The sequence below is a fragment of the Hibiscus syriacus genome, unplaced genomic scaffold (genome assembly GCF_006381635.1).
Source record: "Hibiscus syriacus cultivar Baekdansim isolate YM2019G1 unplaced genomic scaffold, ASM638163v2 tig00110893_pilon, whole genome shotgun sequence".
NCBI lineage: Eukaryota > Viridiplantae > Streptophyta > Magnoliopsida > Malvales > Malvaceae > Hibiscus > Hibiscus syriacus.
The window spans coordinates 6554614-6570867 of NW_024062901.1; the positions used below are offsets into that span (position 1 = coordinate 6554614).

The 16254-nt window shown below is 33.1% G+C and overlaps 2 pseudogenes; one reads left to right on the forward strand and one right to left on the reverse strand.

Moving 5' to 3' along the window:
• The first annotated feature begins 1144 nt into the window (after positions 1-1144).
• LOC120145651 lies at positions 1145-1824 on the forward strand (annotated as a pseudogene).
• A 293-nt stretch (positions 1825-2117) lies between these two features.
• Positions 2118-4996, reverse strand: LOC120145152 (annotated as a pseudogene).
• Positions 4997-16254: the final 11258 nt, after the last annotated feature.

Below are 16254 nucleotides of genomic sequence, written 5' to 3' on the forward strand. Positions count from 1 at the left end.
AAGTGATGCTTATGGATTGGTTGCAATTCCTGCAACGGTTGCCCAGAATCTAGTGGACTTCGAGTAAATTCGACTTCGTTTTCATTGTTCAATTTGATTTTTTTAATCGAAACAGAAAGTACTTAGAGCTATTGTGTGTTTTTTTTTTTTCTTTTCTTACATATTGAACTTAATTCGTATGATCCTGGAAGCTCCTCAACATCTTCATTGATCTCGTGTTCGGACCAACAATGTAATGTCGGTCTTCAATCTTCGGACTCCGGTTGTTCGGACAATCAATGCAGCTACACGTTTCAGTATGGAGATGGCAGTGGGACATCAGGGTATTATGTAGCTGATTTGTTGCATTTCAATTTTCTATACAATTCTTGAGGGATCTATGACTGCGAATTCCACAGCTCCGATTATGTTCGGGTGAGCTGAATAGTTTATCGATGTTTTTTTTACGAATGGTGCATGTTGGTGTTTGTGTTTATCTTATTTGTTGGCTTTAAGTTGCGGATTGTGAAACAGATGCAGCGTGTCAGACTGGAGACTTGACAAAGTCTGATCGAGCGGTCGATGGAATCTTCGGGTTGGGACAGCAGAGTTTGCCTGTAATCTCAAACTTTCCTCACAAGGAATAGCACCTAAAGTATTTTCTCATTGCTTAAAAGGAAATAATGGTGGTGGTGGTATACTTGTTTTTGGCAAGATTTTGGAACCGAATATTGTTCCATCACAGTAAGTTATTTCTTCCTTTGCCTGAAATTGTAGAAGCTCTGCTTTCTTCTATCGATTTTTCGTGTTAACAGTCCTTGCATATCGAGTCTTACATGCAATAGAGTCCATGCATAGGTTTCTTAGTCTAGTGGTGTCGAGATCAAACCGGGAATGCAGAAAAGCCCGACCATAATGTTGTTTTCAGTTTGCTAATTAGACATCTATTTTCTCTGGTTCTAATGGTAGCAGCTCATACAAGACTGTTAACTACAGGTTTTCATGTAGTTTCTGAGAGGGTGAAAGATAATATTTTAGTGAGAAATCACGACGAATCTTTGTACATTTGAACGAAATGTCTGGTTTTATGCCTATGAAATATTACATAACCCTTGTACTTAGCAGTTGTCTCTAAACCGGGTTGATCGGTGCTTGATCGAACGTTTGGTGCATCGGCTTTCAGAAGATTTCGGGGTCAAGGGATAACGATCTTAGGAGGTATTTTCACTGAAAAAAATACATTTTTAATAGTTCAAAGAGTTCATGAACTTTGGATCTTCCGGAAAGCTTCGATTTTCTCAGAGTTCTGATTAAGATTACCTTGTGCAATAAGTTTTTCGCGTTTCTAATTATTGATGCCTTCGGCTTTGATCTTTTCTTTGCAGATCTTGTTCTAAGAGACAAAATATTCGTTTATGATCTGGCAAATCAACAGATCGGGTGGACCGACTCTGACTGTAAGTTGGATCACATGATTCCTACGTTGCAACGAACTTCTTAATCCGTTAAACCATCCTTTCACCATGTCGGGGTTGCATATTAACTATGATGAAACTTTAAGCTGATCTTTTAAGTGTTTTAAATGTACCCCAAGAAAATTAGGAAGAACCGAGTATATATCAATGCTGAAACTGTTCCTTCTTTATATGATCAGGTTCAACATCTGTCAATGTGTCTGCAAGTCTTAATTCTGGAAGACCGGAATTCGTCAATGCGGGGCAAATGAGCAACGGTGGTTCATCATCCAGGGATCAACTCCGGAGCATGATAGCTTTACTAATACCTATAATCGTGCTTAACGGTCTACTGTTTTCTTGGCATATATTGCAAGGATTCTGGAATTGACACATTCGGTATTCGCTGTATAGTTTCGAACATATTTCGACCGAGCAAACGTCGGAACCACGATTAGCATTGCCAGTAATTTACAGCATTGCCAATAATTATTGCATCCTTCCTTTAATGCACAACCTCTCTTATTAAGAAGCCTGCTGGTCATGCAAAACTGCCCTCCTCTGTATTCACAGTGCCCTTCACAGGGTTTTAATTATGGGTTAAAGTAACTGCCAGGTCCCTTTATTATAGGGACCGGTTCAAATTAGTCCCTTTAATATTTAATAAGAGCTGCTGAGCTTGACACTTCACTTACCAAGGCCAAGGGATACATGAAAACATTCAACTGCACAACATTTATTACATGAAAATTACAACCACCTTTCATAGGGGAAGGTTGATTCTCTCAGACATTCTTAAGATGTCCGAGTGAATCCGGTCGCCTCCTATCTCATCTCCAGTGGCTCCTGCTGCAACGCGCAATATGTCCTCGATCAGAGCCAAATTTCCCATGATGTCAACATGCGACCCGCTCTCTGTGCCCCTCCCTTCGAGTAGACTAGTCGTTGGCTTGTGCCGGTACTCCCTGATGTATGTAGCAATACCAGATGGATTGAACCTTGTTTTTCCTCTCCAACCTTTCGCACACATGAATCCGGCGCTTAGAACTGGTACACTTTCGTCCCCATCAGCAAAATATACTCCACCTCTCAGGCAGCTATTTTCTTCTCCATTGACTGAGCTATCAATCTTGTATGGAATGCTTTTGCATCTACTGCTGGGTGATAACTTGTACACGTACGACCTTTCGGTTGGAAGTCCGACACCGCACAAGCAGTATATCTCCATGTCCGGAGCATCCGGTAACCTGAAAAATAAGATAATTCATGTGTACTTAGAATCAATCGGTTACATATGCATGTAACTGTGAGAATCTGTTCAAAATTAAAGATCTGCAAGTGTAATTATGCTTACTTCGTTTCAAGTGGATTAGACCAGTATTTGTAATGGTTGTATTTAGGGTCATCAAGATTGTCCGCTATTCCATGAGAAAAGTGAGCTTCGGCTCGTCTCATCATTTTTGGCGCCACAAGCCGAAGAAGATCATGAAGAGTTGTACTTGTGTATGCTTTATCTGCTGCAACATTTTGGATGCTTTGCCTGCTCATCTCATCATATTCAGTCCATACCTCTCCACACGAGATGTTGAGATTAGGGAAGCACTCGTTCGAGAAAATTCCTGATAACTGAACATAATCATCGATTGCTACCATGACCAAGATCTTGATTCAAACATTGAAGCTTTTCTTTTATTAATTATGTACGTGTGTCTATATATATAAAAATACCTTTGAATCAACAGTGGGAAGCTTTGAAGAATGTAATACTGAGGCTGCCTTGCCGAAAGAAATTATTCTTCCATACTTGGTGATATCTTTCACTCGGAAACCTCTCTTTATGTCACGGTTATGACATTATTGTCACTTAGAGAGGTCTGAGAATGGCTTTTCTTAGAGAAGTCACAAACATGACCTTCGGGAGACCAATCCATGTTCCCCCAAATGGTGTCTCCACCTTTAGGCAACAATGATATGATGGAGTCCCACGTCCGAGACATCCGCATGACATGTTCAAATGTTTGAAGCCCTAAAATCTCCGATTCAAAAACTCTGGGCGCCATAGCTCTGCAACAAATATGTTATATGTTTCGAGCTAATCATGCCAATCTATGTTTCATCTTTAGCGTTACTTCTAGGTGTCGCTGTTATTCAGCACCGAATTATGAGTTTGAGAATCTAACCTGAGATAAGAAGCATCTTTTCCTTCAGCAGAGAACAAATTGCTAACAGCCTTTGGAACACCGAGAAATGCCGGACCGATGTTCATCATCGCCTTTATGTGCTTGGCACACCAACCCGGACCACCACCCCCACCCATAGGAGGAGGTGTTTCAACCCATTTAAGGAAGTGAAGAAAATAGATAACCCCCATGGAATGGGGCACCACTACCACTTTCTTATAGCCATTGGTTATATACATTAGCTCAATTCTAGTTTTCAGCCTAGTAAGAGCATGGTCTCGAATCTGTTTTTCGCGAATAGAAAAATATCAGTAAACGCTCGATCTAATACGTTGTCTATGGTTTGTGCTTCTATTACAAATATATACTAAAAACTGCATCATTTCTGTCAGCTTCTAAGCCTAAAGGAGCAGTGTTTCCTTGATATGAAATTGGGCATTTTGGCAATGGAGAAGCAAAGGGTTAGCCATTATACCTCCGTATTCTGGAAAGATAACCTCCAGTCATAAGCAGCCATATGCAAATTCTTCCCCTCGTAGCCAATTTTTGCCAAATTTTCAATGAGAACAGCCCACACGAAGTATCCGGGAGCGAAATAGTCAGCTGCAACCATCCCCGGCACGGCTCGAAGCCGGATTCCTGGTGGATCAAGGCCAGTTTCATAGTGCAAAGACAAGTGCTCCAACAAACACAGAGGCCTAAACATATAAAATTTAATCACAATTCAATCTCATAAAGTAATTAGCCAATGATAGAAGTATAAAACACTTTTTTAAAGTACCTTTTGAATAGCTCAGTGAAACTACCACCCCAAAGGCGTTTTCGAAACAGACCATCAGCACAAGGCTTGCCTTCCCAAAGCTCGAGTCCACCGGTGACAATGCCGGGGACTAAAACCACCGGATGAAGAGCCGTCAAGCCTTCACGTTTAAGCCTGGCTCCTGGTCCAGGCAATTCATTGACCCTAAGCAATGTAACCGGCCAGCAGTGGAACAACAACAAAAGGAGCCACCAAGTGGTGCAAAGGCACCCAATTATCCAACAACAAGAATCTATGCACCTCCATTCCTTGGCCCTCTTTCTCTTGTTGATCCCCAAGGCTAAATTATTAGCAGAAATGACATCTTCTTCCTTCTTGTCGAGCTTTTGATCAATCTTGGGCGACTGATCCAACGATTCAAACCCCACCGAAGAACACTTAACCGCTTGATCTACATAGTATAGTTTCCTAAACCGGAGAATGGAGGCCATTTCCGACAATACAAATGTAGAAATCACCGACAAGAAGAACAAAAACGACCCATCGAAGGGAGGAACATGAAAACATTACAACAATGTACGAACAAGAACATCCTCTTACTAATATATAAAGGTGACATTTGTGATTCAGCTTCGAAAAGAGTAACCGTTACGGGAAGAAGACAAGAACACTTGTTGAGGAAGATGAAGACATGGGTGTCTGAAAATTCCCTAAGAGACAAAACACAGAGACAAATGGACTTGTTTTTTGTTTCCTTTTTTGAGGATATGGGTTGAGATCTGAAAGTGAAGTTTGGTTTTTGGAAGTAAACGTCTTGAGGCGGATGAAACCGGAGAGAGTGTCGGTGTATAACTGTATATAGGTGGAAGGTGGAAGGTGGAAGATGGAAGATGGAAGATGGAAGAAATTGTAGTTATGGACTTTAATGACACTTGGCTTGGTCTTTACATGCATGACCTGATGGCCGTTCATCAGCTGCCATCTTTTCTGTCAAGGACTTTTTCTATATTACGCTTTCATTTCTAATAAACTGTATCCTTTTCAGAATTGTAGTTTCAAATGTTTTCCAACACTTCATATTTATAGTGGGTTTGGTAGGTGTGTTATATTGTTTATGTTTTACTATATGAGTTGGTTATATATATATATTAAAATAGGTTTTATGGACCATATATTTTTCTGACTTAATTGTACAAATTATTTTTTTTAAATTCAGATGTCTAAATATTTTTTATAATAAGTGTCTATCGTTAAAAAAATCTTAAAAATATTGTTATATTTTAAAAAAAATAGTTAAAAATTTTAAATCCCTAATTTTTTTTAAAAAATTCATCCTTAACTTTAACCTCATTATCTCCTTTGTAGACCGCAGTCATCGTCACTATTCTTATCATCTCCTTATTTGGTCATCTTCAATTTTTTCTTCGGGTTCATCAATTCACGTATGTATCATGATTTTTTTTCATAAGATTCATCGGGTCACATGAGGTTCCATTAACTATCCAAATCATTAGGTGGGTTCGTTAGGCATCTATTCTTCAGGTGATTGTTCATCAATTGTGTAACACCATAACTCGTACTCGACCGGATACGAATCCGAGATGTCACATTAACTTTTAAAAAAAGATATTCTTACAAAATTCATTACATTTGAACTCATAATAAGAAAATACGATCATACATTGTTGAATTGTGTTCGTTATAACCAATTTAAGAAAATATACGTTTATGAACAGTAAAATACGGTATGAACAATACCGTGAACAGTAATGAACAATACCGTGAACAGTACTGAACAGTGCTATAGTGCATCGATACACTCAAATATCGAATGCAATTTGTGCATCGATGCACTGCTACAGTAATTTTCGTAAAATGTACACAAAACTCGTAAAAATTTAATCGTTCATTACTATGCATTTACATTTACATAAATACTTTTAAAACATTACAAAACTCGATCAGAGCATAAATACTTAATTTACCTATTTTGTTTACATGCCAACCTATTTATCACATCATAAAACATACTATCTAATCTACTTCTGATCTGACCTTCAAGTGGAGATGTGTTGTTCTACTGAGCTTATAATGGGTCTCTTTGCTTCTCAGTACCTACGTGTAAATCGCTTACACGTTAAGTCATAGACTTAGTGAGACATATAAATATAATAATAATGCATTTCGTATGAATATGAACATGCAATCTATACATTCAATCATGTCATATGCAATTCAATGTAAACAATAATAATGTGGTAACATATAACTATAATAATGCAATTACCTTTGATAACCTTTTATAGGCCCATGTACATTTTTTAGAACTCAAGGTATTCGAGTATATTGAGGTTGTGCACTATTGCTGACATCACAACTCGTATGGGGTCCCACTAGGGGCTATGAAATTTTATCCCGAAGGACCTATGTACTGTATTTGTCCCGAAGAACCACTCCTTAAGAACCATATACATATTCCAGTGGATCAAATCTATCTCAAAAGACCCTGTAAATGTTCCAAATGATACATATATGTCTCGAATGACCACGTAGAACCCTCGACTCTAGGCATGCCAACTATACCTATAGCTCTCATATCGTATACCATAGGCATTATTCTTATGTTTCATATGTTCATGTATTCATGTCATTTCTCTTGTGATCACATAACTCATATCACTTAACATATCACATGTGCATTTGAATCTATTCACATATATCATTTATCAAATCATATGAACATATATACTTTATGCATGTATCATAATAATTATCATGTATGCATGTTCATAACTATTGTGCTATGAAAATCAACATAGGAATTAGACTTATCACAAGTCTTATTCCATTGTACCATACTTATAATATGCACTCACCTATATCTCTTTGTTCTTCCCTCGATCAATCTTACTTGTCACTTTTTCCAGAACTCGTTTAAGCTCAATATCTACATAAACATAATTTTTAAGATGATTATTAGAAGCCTAAACCTTATACTTCGATGATATTAACTTAAACTAATTTAATAAACTTAAACTATGGGTGCATCGGTACCCAAATTAGGTTCGAAATTCCCATGCATCGATGCACCCCTTACTACATCGATGCACCCCTTATTGCATCGATGCACCTTCAAAAATTGTCTTAGTGCATCGGTACATACTCATAGTGTATCGATGCACCTGTCTAGAATAGGCTATTTTCACCCCAAATTCATCAATACTTCACCCAAATTTTCATGTATAAAATCCTTATTATGTTACTAAACTCATCTATAACCATTTTAACTAACTTTTATCAATCCAATACCTTATTATCTCATATCTCATCCAAAATCTTAAAGCTAAGAATCATACCAAAATTTTCATGTTATCTAAACTTAATTCTAACACTTATAACTTCTTATTCATACTTATGACAAGTCAAATTCCATCTCAAAGTTCATTTAAACCTTCTTATTCAAAATTTCACTTAAAAGCCCATTTTCTTTAATCTTTCATAACTTCTTCATCTTTTGATTTTAAGATAACTTAAGCTTTCCTTAAGCTTAGTTATCCTCTAATGATCAAAACTCAATCTTAAAATTAACAAATAATTAACTAAACTGAAAACTTACCCTTAATGGAGACCTATGGGGAGAAAAAGAAGGAGAAGAAAATAAGCTTCCATATGATCATTCATCCCCATGCTTATCTCTTAAATAAGAGATAAATATCTTTTTCATGTTCGTCCTTTCATTCCTCATAATTTAATCTAATACCAAAATTTATCACTTTAAAATTCTGAACTTTTCAATAAATTCTACTTTAATCACTAACTTTTGAACTTTTACAATTTGGTCACCAACCCATAATTTGGGATATTACAAATTGTTTTGTTGACGACAATGAAGATAAATGATTACGATCGATATGTATATATGGATTGGAATTAGGGTTTTAAATTTTTAGATATATTTTCAAATTTGATTTTTTTTATTTTTAATATGATTTTAATTTTTTTTATTTTAAATAAAATTTTTAAAATTTCTTAAATGTGACGTGTGTTTCTTAATAGACTTTTTAACGTTTTTTATGGTCGAGACACTTAAAATGATAACATTTGTAACATTAAACACCTATGTTAACCATAAAAAATTTTAGGCACCAAAATGAAGAAAGATGTATAATTTGGACAATTTTTTATATTAAGCATTTTTTTCAAATATATATATATATATATATATATATATATATTAATAATTAATTTTTACTTATTTTTGTTAATTTTAAGTTTAAATTTACATTATTTCTTTCTTATCTTATGATGAAATAAGTTTATATAATAAATAAATTTTTATAAATTTAATAATTTTATAATAAATCATTTTTAATAGAATTTTGGAATTGGTATGGGATGGTTACAAAATAATATATGTTAAAAAGACTTAACATATTGAAAATAAACGTCTAAATATCCCTACAGACGTTGTGCTCGAACCCTAATATTACACCAAAAGAATTTTTTCTTCTTAAATTATCAATGTAGGAATAATAAAGAAGTTAAATTTTTATTTTTTAAGCAAGAATTTGGGGAAAATGGTTATTAAAGAAAAAATAATCTAAAGAATTAAAAATTATAAACTCTCTATTTATTTATCTCAGGAAGTTTTTGGTTCTTGGAAAAGGCCATTATCAAGGGAACTCATCTTTTCTGAAATTTTATTCTCACGTTTGATTCAAGAAAAATAATATTACTATTTAATAACTTATTACCAATAGTAGCATTTTTTTGTTAAAATGATGTGAGAATGTGATCATTACCTTCAAAATCTTAGGCACTAGACAATTCTCACCACTTTAGACAATAATAACCTTAGAATAATCAATTATTTTCATATCAATTATTCTCAATTCTTATTTTTTGTACTTTACTCAAAATTATAAACATAATAATAATATACAAAAGTTTAATTTAATAAACTATCATTAAATTTGAGTAGTTAAAATTATTTTATATACAAATTGAAACCAAAATCAATTAATGAGTGCCTCAAATCAACCTAAATTCAATTCGAAAAAATTTATAAATCAAACAAAAATAAAAATTAATAAATCGCCCAAAAAGCTAATGCATTTATTCCAAATTACAAACAAAAAATGAAACAATTGCTCTTATACTGAAATCAATCAATGAAATCCCGAGAAAATATGAATTGAATCACATATGCTAAACCTTGTAAAACCACGAAAGAAAAGAGAAAAGGGTATCTGGAAGCTGCCATGGATCAAACTTGTAGAGATCGATCTCAGCGATAATGGGGACGGAGATAGGCTTAGATGTACATTTCTTACACAAATAGTGATTCACCGACTCATCATAAGTAGATCTTTCCATTGGGACTCAAGAACTTTGGCCTCTGTTGTACAATAACACACAAATTTTGATGATCAAAAATGGGTTTTTTTCCAAAAAAAAAAGTTTAAGAAAAATGGCAGATTGAGGATTAAGATAATACCTTTGTTTACAGAACTGACTTGGATGTTGTGTACAAAAGCTCTCATTTTTCAACAAGTTGGATTCAAGAGGCTCCTTTACCTCATTCACTGCCTCGAGTTTGAGTGCAGCCTGATTCACAATAGAAACCCCATTAATGAACAAATAAGAACAAACGAAGAAGATCATTTGATTTTCATGAAAAAAATACAACAAATGGTTTACTATAATTAACCTGATCCACACGCTCTCGATCCTCTGGGTAGCCTCGGCGCCACAATCGAGAGGTGCTATGGCATAAAAAAAGTTTAACTTTGGCCTCTGTTGTACAAGAACGCACAAATTTTCATGATCAAAAATGGATTTTTCCCAAAAAAAAAAAGTTGAAGAGAAATGACAGATTGAGGATCAAGATAAGACCTTTGTTTATAGAACTGACTTGGATGTTGTGTATAAAAGCTCTCATTTTTCATTCAACAAGTTGGATTCAAGAGGCTCATTTACCTCATTCACTGCCTCGAGTTTGAGTGTAGCCTATTCATAACAAAAACCCCATTGATGAACAAGTAAGAACAAACGAAGAAGATCACTTGATTTCTTAAAGAAAACAACAAAGGGACTACCATAATTAACCTGGTCCACACGCTCTCGATCCTCTGGGTAGCCTCGGCGCCACGATCGAGAGGTGCTATGGCATAAAAAAAGCTCATATTTGAGTCTCTTCACATCTCTCTCTTGTGTGAAAAACCCAGAAAAGAATAAAACTTTAGTCCTCCGTTTGAGGGACATGGGATTTTGTGCTGAGAAAATGGTTGATATTTGTAATGGGAGTTGCTTGTAACACCCCCAACCCATACCCGACCCGGATATGAGTCAGAGATACTACATTGACTTTCAAACACAACTCTTAATAATAATAGTAAAATATTGGGACTTGTATTGAGAAAATACAATAATATACATACTGTAATATAAGTTTACAAAAATATTCAGAGCATACACAACTTAACCCTTTAATTACATGCCAACTGTCATTTACATAACAAAATGACCTACTGATTAAGTTGCTTCTGATCTGATGGTTGCAGGAGTATACTGTCAAGCTGCTTCCCTGTCTCTATTTTCCTCGGATCCTACGTGTGAAACACTCACACGCTAAGTCATCGACTTAGTGAGGCAACAATAATAAGGCCATGTAATGTAATGAAAATGTCAGGATCATATGAGATGAGATGCAACATGTAACTAATCAATGTAGTATATTCAATCCATACCTGTAGCGTATGACTGTAACATTCATTATTCTGTATTAATAAGTTTATTGGCCCATGATAGCATATTGAAACCTAAGGTATTTGAGTATGTGAGGTTGTGCACTATGCTGTCACCACAGCTCGTATAAATGCACCGAAGTGCCCGTAGAATTGCACCGAAGTGCCCGTAGAATTGCACCGAAGTGCCCGTAGAATTATGTCCATAAGGACCACGTAGAATTCCTTAAGAATCATATACATATACTATGGATCAAGTATGGTCTTTCAAGACTTCACACAGGTTCCAAGGATATATATGTCCTAAAGAACCGAGTATACCCTCTACCCTTGGCATGCCAACTATACCTATAGTTCTCATCTACATAACATGGGCTTATACATTTCCCGTAGTTCATATCGCGTAGACATAGTATTTCCATACCTTTAACACATAGGCATATCATTTACATACCTTTATCACATAGTGCATATAACTTTTTCTGCACATTCATGTCATGTAATACATATAATATGAATTCATGTCATGTAATACATATATATGAATTCATGTCATGTAATACATTTAATACAATTCATGTCATGTATCATAATGGAATGTAATCATATGTCAAATATGGAATCTAGACTTATCACAAGTCTAGAACTGAATATACTACTATATTCATGCTATGCATATGCACTCACCTATACTTCTTTGCCTTTTCCTCGATCGATCCTACTTGTAGATTGTTCCCGAACTCGAGTAGGCTCGGTATCTACATAACATAATTTTTAAGATGATCATCAGACGTCTGTCTTGAAATTAAGCTTTAATAGCTTACTAATTTAAAGAATTTATAGCTTAGTCTTGCTTTCTTTTCTTTCTTCTTCTTTTTCTCATGGGGAATCGTTTCCCCCCTTAGGGGTATCGATTCCCCTCAAGCAATCTGGAATTTCTATACGATGAGGGGGTATCGGTTCCCCCCCTGGGGGTACCGATTCCCTCTAGCATTCTGGAAATTCATTTCGTTGAGGGGTATCGGTTCCCCTTGAATGGGTACCGATTCCCCTAACCCAGAAATCCTAATTTGAGCTCGGAAATCATCCCATTTCAGCTCAAACATACATATTTCAATCCCTTTACTACTCTTAGCTCTCATACACTTACTTAAACTAATTATTATCCATTAAATACCTCTAAAACCTAGAATCCAATTCTCCATGTAGAATTTAAGAATCCAACCCAAATTCCATATGTTCTAATTTGAATTCTAACCCCTCATACTTCTTAATTAGCTTATTGACAAGTCAAAAATCTGATTCAACATCAAAAACTCATCCATATCAAAATTTCATCTAAAACTCATTTTCCAAATCATTCTCTAATCACTTATCTTGTTGTTTTAATGTCATATAGGTTTCCTTTATCTTATATACATACCAACTTCATTTCTAATCTTAACAATCAAGAAACTACTAAGGTTCAGATTCTTACCTTAATTGCCCTTAATTGCAAGCCACCTTAAAACAATATTGCTTTAGGCATTGTACTTTAGAGATATATAAATTTTTTTACTAAGTTTTTAAATATATTAGTTTCCGACACTATATTCTTAGCAGCTAAGCATCACCCATCATCCATGAGGATAAGTTGGGAGTGTTTACAATCCCTTCAAGCCATCCATTTTTTAATGTTAATAGGCTCCAAATGATTGTCAATGGTGCGTTTTTTTGTAGTGATGGGAGTGGAGTTTAGGATAGGCATGATATCCGGATTTAATAGGTTTTGATTTGATTTGATATGATCGAGTCGGATTTTTTTAAAAATAAATTGGATTCGAGTCGGTCGGATTTAGGATAAAAAATATCCGATCCGATACGAAAAAAATATAATTTTACTTATATATTTAGGAATAATTATAATAATACCTCTCTATATATTTTTTTTCAATTAAATCAATGTTTTTATTGAATAAAAATAATATTTTTTTAATTATTTCGGATCTGATCGGGTTTTTAAGTTCTATATCGGTTCATAGTCGGGTCGGGTGAAAGATTTCTTGTTATCGGGTCGGGTCGGTGGATCCAACCGACCTATGCCCATCCGTAAACTGGGGTTGATGGTTTTTGGAAAGGGATAAATTACATGTTTAATATTTAAACTAACACTTATATAAAAACCAATAAATTTCCAAAAAAAATATATAAGTAAAAGAATTATTATTACTCTTCTAAGTCTCGGGTTTAAGTATCATAAATAACAGGGGTATGAACGTCCAATATTAAATAGTTGAGAATTATCTTTAAAATATATTAATAAAAAAATGAAAACTAATGTTATTTTTTTGAGATTTTAAATTTAAATGATTACGTCAAGAAAATATATATATGCTATCAGCAATTAAAAAAGTATAAATAAATATTATTTTATAATTATCTTATAATATTAAAAAATCATCAACTTTCAGCAACTTATTATTCAAAGTATTCAAAATTCCCATGGTTTTAAGATGAGTAATTGAATGTTATAAATAAAATAAAAATGTCATTTTAATGCATTAAAAAAAGCCCACACATTGTCTAATTTCTATTTTCTGCCTTTTTCTTTAATACCAAAATATCTCATTTCTTCACTTTCCATGTCATCATCATCTACAATTAATGGGACTATCTAATCATTGGTTATATTTTAACTAAATTTCAAGAGTTTAAATCCAACTTTTGAAAAATTTTCAATTTAGTTCCTAATTTTCCAATATCTACAATTTGGTCCCTTTTCATTCCAAAATTAATTCACTATAATTAATAATCATTTTATGGTTAAAACTTCTTATTAGTTCATTTTTATCTCTCTTTAGCAAAATTACTAATTTGCCTCTCTATTTTGCAAATATTTCAATTTACTCCTTAGCTCCGATTTTAATATTTATTCACTAGAGCAACGTTTCATACTTCATTTAATCAAGTATTATCAACACAATCGATAGTAGATTCAGTATCGAATATTAAAATGGATAAACTACATGTTTAATACTTAAATTATTACTTTTGTTTCGTTTTACTACATAAACTTTATTTTTTTTTTAAATCATACATAACATTTAGTTTAGGTTTCAATTTGATATCCTCCGTTAAAAAGTAACAAAATTGCTAACGTGATATTTTTATTTTTTCAATAATCATGTGACATTATTTCATGGTGAAATGTCAACATCAATGTTAAGTTTTTAACGGTGATATACTAAATTGAAACTTATACTAAATATTATGTATGTTTTAAAAATAAAATTTTAATATTATAACGAAACAAAAGTAATAATTTAGACATTAAACGTATATTTTACCCTTTTAAAATTAACTGGAATCCTATAAAAATTGGGGCGTTACATATATTATATCACTTAATGCTTTTGAATGAGCACCTTTTGATATTGTGATTGTTGAGGTAAAGAGATGGTTGAAAACTGATTTGGTGGATACAGTCTCATCATTCAGTTACTGGGCAAGTGGGTATAAACAAAAGATTTTACGTTAAGATGTAAATTTATAAAATTTTAAGAGAAAATGAACTTATAAAATTTTAATAATACGAAACATATATTTTAAATTGAAATTAAAAAAATATTTAAAATATATAAAAGTTTTTAAAGAAATAACTGTCTCTACCCGCTCTTCTCGATCCACCCTGAATGCGAGGCTTGAAGACGGGCATGGATTCTGATGGAGAATCATGCTAAATTGAGAATGACCGACTTTAATTGCCTTCATTATTTTATGTAGGTTGAGAGGCAGAAGAGATTAAAGCGTATTTACGAAACTTGAATATTTCAACTTTTATGCTGTGTTTCAAACTGAGTCTCTTAAGGCTCCCGTATTTGCTTCTTTTATGCTAAAATTAATATTGATACAGACGGAAAATAAATGACATAAAAAATTAGGGTAAGTAAAATTCGACTTAAAAAGTTAATATTTTTAGTTTCGAGTTATACGAATCGAGTTATTCGAGTCAACTCGAATTAACGATTCTGTTTTCAAGTTTGAATCAAGTTAAAATTTTAAATTATTCAAAAAACCAAAATTTGATTAAATATTTTGGTAGTTTTTGATTTAGTCTCTAATTTTATATTCATTCAATTCTCCTTGATTTTAAGTCCATTTTTTTTTCAAAATTGAATCATATGCTCTTAAACCATCATAGATATGCTCTTAAACCATCATAGAATACATATTTACTTTCAATTTTTTTATAACTAGTTTTCTATTTTTCAATTAGTTCCTTAATTTTTATAACAGTATTTTTTTATAATTTTTATTATATTTAACATATTAAATAATTTATAATGTGAATATATATATCTTAAACTCGAATAAATGAAAAGTCAAAAAATTAGAACCAATCTTTATCGTAATACTATAAATTATTATACTTGAATTAGTATAGAAACTCGAATTATTGAACTTAAATTTTTTAAACTCGAATAACTCGAAAAGAATTCAAGTTAAATTCGAATTGTAAAATACAACTTGTCAACATGAATATCTCGAAATTTTTTTACTATACTCGACTCGAACGCTCACCCCAATCAAGGTGTTCAAGTTGGAAGAAATTTCATGCCCATTTCCCATCTAGTGTTTTTATATGATTCATGTATATTCTCCAACGCTACGGTTCAGTCGTGTAGAAAGATTAAGCATGTGTTGATTAAATTTTCAATTATCTTGTTTTTCTATTGATTACAATAAATCGGACCTCCTTTAATTCTTTCAACAAGAGCAGTTCCATTACATCATGAAAAATAGAAGTTTAAATTGCAATTAGATATTATAAATTGAGAAAATAAAACCTTTATTTTTAGATTATTCTTCAGGGACATTAAATATCATAAAAATATGTAAATTGGTAATATTACTAAATTGGTCAAACGGAAAAATTCTTCAATAATAAAATTATGTTAAATAACAAAAAGAAAAGCTCAAGACACAACATTTTAAATTCTCGTGTAGCTTAAGTATTTTTTTTAAATTTTTTTAAATAATCTATTTTCATCTTTTATAAAATAATTTTTATAAATTTATCTCTAACATAAATACTAACCCCACCTTGTCTTGTCCAAAACCCTAAAAATAATTAATTAAGCAATATCGTTCCCTAG